This window comes from Oryctolagus cuniculus, chromosome 14 (genome assembly GCF_051225735.1).
Source record: "Oryctolagus cuniculus isolate XC-2025 breed Fujian yellow rabbit chromosome 14, ASM5122573v1, whole genome shotgun sequence".
Lineage (NCBI taxonomy): Eukaryota > Metazoa > Chordata > Mammalia > Lagomorpha > Leporidae > Oryctolagus > Oryctolagus cuniculus.
This window is the reverse complement of record NC_142880.1, coordinates 37710987-37716628: the sequence shown is the minus strand read 5'-3', so window position 1 is coordinate 37716628 and position 5642 is coordinate 37710987.

Sequence of the window (5642 nt, the reverse complement as noted above, 5' to 3'; positions counted from 1 at the left end):
TGATGCCTTATCTTTCTTGGTGCCTCAAACTGAACCCTGATCAGACATAGGATAACAAGTTAGGGTGAGTTTATTTTGGTGCAAACAAATTTTAGAATCCATGCATTTTTTTATAATATACATTTCTCTATAAACTTTTTGAAGACTCCTTGTATATAACTATATTATAGTCATATATTATATAACTATATACAATTATGTATCATAACACTCACACTGTTTGTTTGTTTGTTTGTTTTATTTTTTTGACAGGCAGAGTGGACAGTGAGAGAGAGAGACAGAGAGAAAGGTCTTCCTTTGCCGTTGGTTCACCCTCCAATGGCCGCCGCGGCCGGCGCGCTGCGGCTGGTGCACCGCGCTGATCCGATGGCAGGAGCCAGGAGCCAGGTGCTTTTCCTGGTCTCCCATGGGGTGCAGGGCCCAAGCACCTGGGCCATCCTCCACTGCACTCCCTGGCCACAGCAGAGGGCTGGCCTGGAAGAGGGGCAACCGGGACAGAATCCGGCGCCCCGACCGGGACTAGAACCCGGTGTGCCGGCGCCGCTAGGCGGAGGATTAGCCTAGTGAGCCGCGGCGCCGGCATAACACTCACACTATTAAGAGTAATAGATATTGGTATATGTATCTATATATAACACTCTATATGATTCCAAGTCTTAAAAGTATTATAAAAGAACCACAAAAAATGAGCTGAATCACTCTGTGAACCAAAGCTAGAAACAGTCTGGTGCTATGAAAAAATCAATTAAATGTTTCCAGATTTAAGATTTTTGTGCCAATAAATAAATAAATAAAAGTATTACTGTGACAACAAACTCCAGGCACTTTCCCAACTAAAAATCATAATTGATTACAAACTGTTGCCTCCAGTGTTGAGTTACATTTTGCCTTACCAACTAAATGCCTCGGTAGTTAAAGTGATTTTGTTTGAGATTCACAGGGATTAAATAGCCTAGAACACATCCACCCTAGACTTAATCTGAAAGAGGAGATTTGGTTCAAATGTTCCTTCTCAGCATGTCAGGAAATGTTTTCTCCAATTAAGTAATCTTATTTTAGAGTTAACTCTGTGCCAAGAAAATAAACAATATATCTTTCATGAACACATCTACTCTGTTGTATAAAAACTTTTATTTTCTGGGAGGCTGCTCTTGGAATTTGTACACATAATGAGATCAGAGCTGGAAAAATCCTGTTTTCTTTAGAATTTAATGGCTTTGGAAACTATAAGGGAGCCATGTGACACGGGCTAATGCCAGAGCTCTATGAACAAGTGAATATCAAAGATCTGCAGATAATCTTTTCCCCTCCCAAAAAACCCCTGCAATTTGACAGAAATACTGCATGAAGTATATGGGATGTTTCCACTCAGCCTTGAGCTGCATAAAATGAGTCACAAGAGAAGCTGCTGCCAATCACAGACCAAGCGCTGCTGCACTCTCAACACATTTCAAGGGATTACGCGTCATGGATATGTACTTTCAAGATCAAGTTGCAATAATGGGAAGTCAGGGAAAACACTTAAGGTCCAAGTGCCTGGCTGGCTAAAGGGTGGGTAGAATGCTGGAGGGCTCCTTGCTGGAGGTCTCTGCTCTGAACCCCAGAGGCTGGTCCTGGAGCTGAGTGTTCCTGCTCTGTCTCTCTCTTTTTTATTTTTTAAGATTCATTTGAAAGACAGAGTTGCAGAGAGAGGTAGAGACAGAGAGAGAGGTCTTCCATCCACTGGTTCACTCCCCAGATGGCCACAATGGACGGAGCTGCACCTATCCAAAGCCAGGAGCCAGAAGCTTTCTCCGGGTCTCCCACATGGGTACAGGGGCCCAAGGACCTGGGCCATCTTCCACTGCTATCCTAGGCCATAGCAGAGAGCTGGATCGGAAGAGGAGCAGCCGTGACTACAACGGGCACCCAATATGGGATGCCAGCACTTCAGGCCAGGGCGTTAACCCACTGCCTCACAGCACCTGCCCCTGCTCTGTCTCTCACTATCCCAATACCCCTTGTCATGCTCCAGCAATACCACATGATTCCTTGTCCCAGGCATAGGAGGGTGCCTCTCTCCTCCATGTTTGGCTAGATTCCGTTTTCCACCCTGAAAACTGGTTATCCCCCAATGCCCAGCTCCAGCATCACTTCTACCATGAACCTCAGTCAATCACTCCCTCCTCCTAATTGTTTCTTCTTATGATTTCCCCTGCTGGTGAACTTAAAAGAAAGAAAGAATCCATGCTGACAGTGTTTCTCCTACACTTCCATCACCTACCACCAATCCAGGTCGTGAAATGAGCAAGTGAATATCAGATTTTAAAAGCTCCTATTAAGGGAACTTCTCATTCATCCAACTTGGGGCTCCCTTTCTGAGACAGTAAACTACCAGTCCCATGGTTCATGGCGAAGGAAAGAGTAGAAACTGCTCAGGTCCCCTTTCTCATTCTCCCTCAGTCTGGATCTGTGCCTCCCAAGACCAACAGTTGCCAAAATGCTTTTGTCCTTTGATTTCCCTTGGCAGCTCGCAGAGGGCGCTAATGAACACTGGCTAGCAGTCATTACACGGCAGCCCCTCTGCCCGTAGGGCCCCAGTGGACATGGAAGCCAAGTACTTTCAAGATTTTCTTGCTATAGCAGAAGAAAATGTACCTAGACCTGCGTGGGAAAGCTCTAATCTCTTCAGAAGTAGGAATTGGCTTTGCTCCGCCTAGCTTTTGTGAGTAGAGGAGTTTAGATGGGAAATTGGGACAGACAGACAGGGATTCCAGCCACGAAATATTCATGTGTGTGGTTTCATCACTCCCAACTATTGCTCCACAGGCCTTTCCAAGTGATGAAACAAGAGCAACGAGACTCGGGAGAGTCGTCTAAGTCCTGGCTTTGCCGCTGCTTGTGTGCTCTTCCGCCATCTTCCTTACTCCCCTGGGCCTCAGTTTTCTCACCTTTTGATGGGGACAATACTTACCCAACCACTTCACCATTTGATGCTAAGCTTTGAAAAAGTTTCCACAAAATCTTTTATAAAGTGGAAAGTGCCATGCCAGGCAACGCTTGTCTCCCGAGTCCTCTGCTGTCACCCCACCTAGATTCTCGCTAGGCCAGCATCACACTGTGCACCTGCAGGCTCTCCCTGGGAGGCAGCCTTCTGCACTGACATGCTACTCCTTGGCACACATCACCAGTAGTGTCCCATGCACATCAGGTACTTCTGATGTGCTGTGAGGGGGAGGGAACTTCTGTGCTGTTCTGCCCCCAAACCCATGGCCTCAGTCAGATCAGGAGAACACATCAACTCAGGCTGCGGGACAATCTGCAGCATACCTGGCCAGTACTCAAGACTGTAAGAGAAACTGTCAGAGAACACAGGAGACGGACAAACCATGACAAGCAAATGCAGTGACGCTGCCTGAACTGGATCCTGGAGCAGGAGGACATGAATGGAAAAGTCAGTGACACCCAAAAAGATACCGAGTGCAGTTAATGGAAAGATGCTGGTGCTGGCTTCTTAGTTTGGACAAATGTCATGGACGTGAAGGATGTTAAGAAGGGGGAAACTAGTTGAGAGGTATGTGGGAACTCTCTGCTCTATTTTTGTAAATTTCTGTGTATCTAAATGTATTTAAAGCTAAAAGAAACCTATTTTAAGATATCCCACTTCTTCAAGCTTCATCCAAATATTACCTCCCTTGTGACTTCCTTGAATTCCCATTCCATCTGACCTTTCTTTCTTCTAAACTCTGCTAGCATTTTGCTTCTTCCTTAAAGGGTATCTGCACATTACAGTTATCGTTACTGCTCGGTCCTCTCCTCCACACACATGTGCGCACACACACAAACACACAACACACACACACGCACACACCGTGGCTTAACCTGCTGCGCCACAACACCGGCCCCCACATACGTATACACTGATATGTGAGCAACTTGAAGGGACTTTTTTTTTCATCTACAGGGCCCAGCAGAGTTCCTGATACTTGAGAAACGCCTCCTAAGTGTTTAGGAAGGATGGCTGGCTGTACCGCGGCAATCTGAGCTGTCAAAGTATGGGATTACAGCAGCACGTTCAATCTATTCAGGCTTAGTTGGACAAGACATTTCCCCAGAATAGAATTTATTCTGTGGGCTACAGCAATGTCTGTTACGAAAGGCATTGCCATATATTTGCAAAACACCTCCCATCCTAGCCTTTTAAAGCTATTTAGAAACCACGATTTATTAATCTTCACACCATCTCTCACATGAAATGTTTTTGGCAGAATTGAGTAATCCAAACTGTACATACCACAGGGGATTTGAAAAGTAACTAATTAAAGGTACAATGCTGTGCTCACCTTCTGGGCTTAACGCCACAGAAATTAGTGAGCATTTGGACTCAGAAGAAGAAGAGTTGAGGCATTTTTATAGCCGTGGATTTCAAGGGATTTGGGGTTTCAGTACGCTTGGCTTGAATGAGGAAAGCAGGTTAAAAATGAGGGACAAATAGGATAGCTGGAACCCAAACAGGATATCAGAGTAAAGAAAGAAAATGAGAAAAGAATTTCTTCCAAAAAGCAGAACTTGAGCTAGGGGTTGTACACAGGTGATCTATTTTTAGAAGTCAATCCAGAGCACAGAGTTCAGATCTGAGAAGCAAGCTCCGGCCTGCAGTGGGGTTCTCACTATGGGGAATACTGAATTTTGAATATAACCTGCAGTACCTGGGAATGGGTGTGAGTTTAAGTTTCCCATTATACTAACGCAAATGCTAACAGTCTGTGGTGCTTTAGCTAAATTTTGTATGCTTTAAGGAAATATTGCAAAAGCAACTTTTACAGACTTGAAAAATTCTATGACAATGAGTAGCCAGCAACTCTTCCTATCCAGTGAACTTCTCCAGGTTATCAGATGCAACTTCAAAGTTGATGGTTGGAACCAGTGTGTGGCGCAGTGGGTTAAAGCCCCAGTCTGCAGTGCTGGCATCCCATACGTGCGGCAATTCAAGTCCTGGTTGCTCCACTTCCAATCCAGCTTTCTGCTATGGCCTGAGAAAGCAGTAGAAGATGAAGTCCTGGGGCCCCTGCACCTGCATGGGAGACCCGGAAGAAGCTCCTGGCTCCTGGCTTCGGACTGGCACAGCTCTGGCCATTGTAGCCATCTGGGGAGTGAACCAGCAGATGGAAGACCTCTCTCTCCCCCTCTGCCTCTGCCTCTCTGTAACTCTGCCTCTCAAATAAATAAATATTAAAAAAAAAAAGTGCTTGGGCCCCTGCTACCCACGTGGGACATTTGGATGAAGCTTTTGGCTCCTGGTTCCTGACTCCTGGCTTCAACCTGGCCCATCCCCCACCACTGCGGCCCATTTGGGGAGTGAATCTCTCTCTGTTTCTGTAACCCTGACTTTCAAACAAATAGATAAATCTTTTTTTAAAAGATTTATTTATTTATTTATTTGAAAGTCAGAGTTACACAGAGAGAGAAGGAGAGGCAGAGAGAAAGAGGTCTTCCATCTGATGGTTCACTCCTCAGTTGGCCTCAACGGCCAGAGCTGCACCAATCCAAAGGCAGGAGCCAGGAGTTTCCTATGGGTCTCCCATGTGGGTGCAGGGTCCCAAGCACTTGGGCCATTATCCACTGCTTTCCCAGGCCTAGCAGAGAGCTGGATCGGAAGTGGA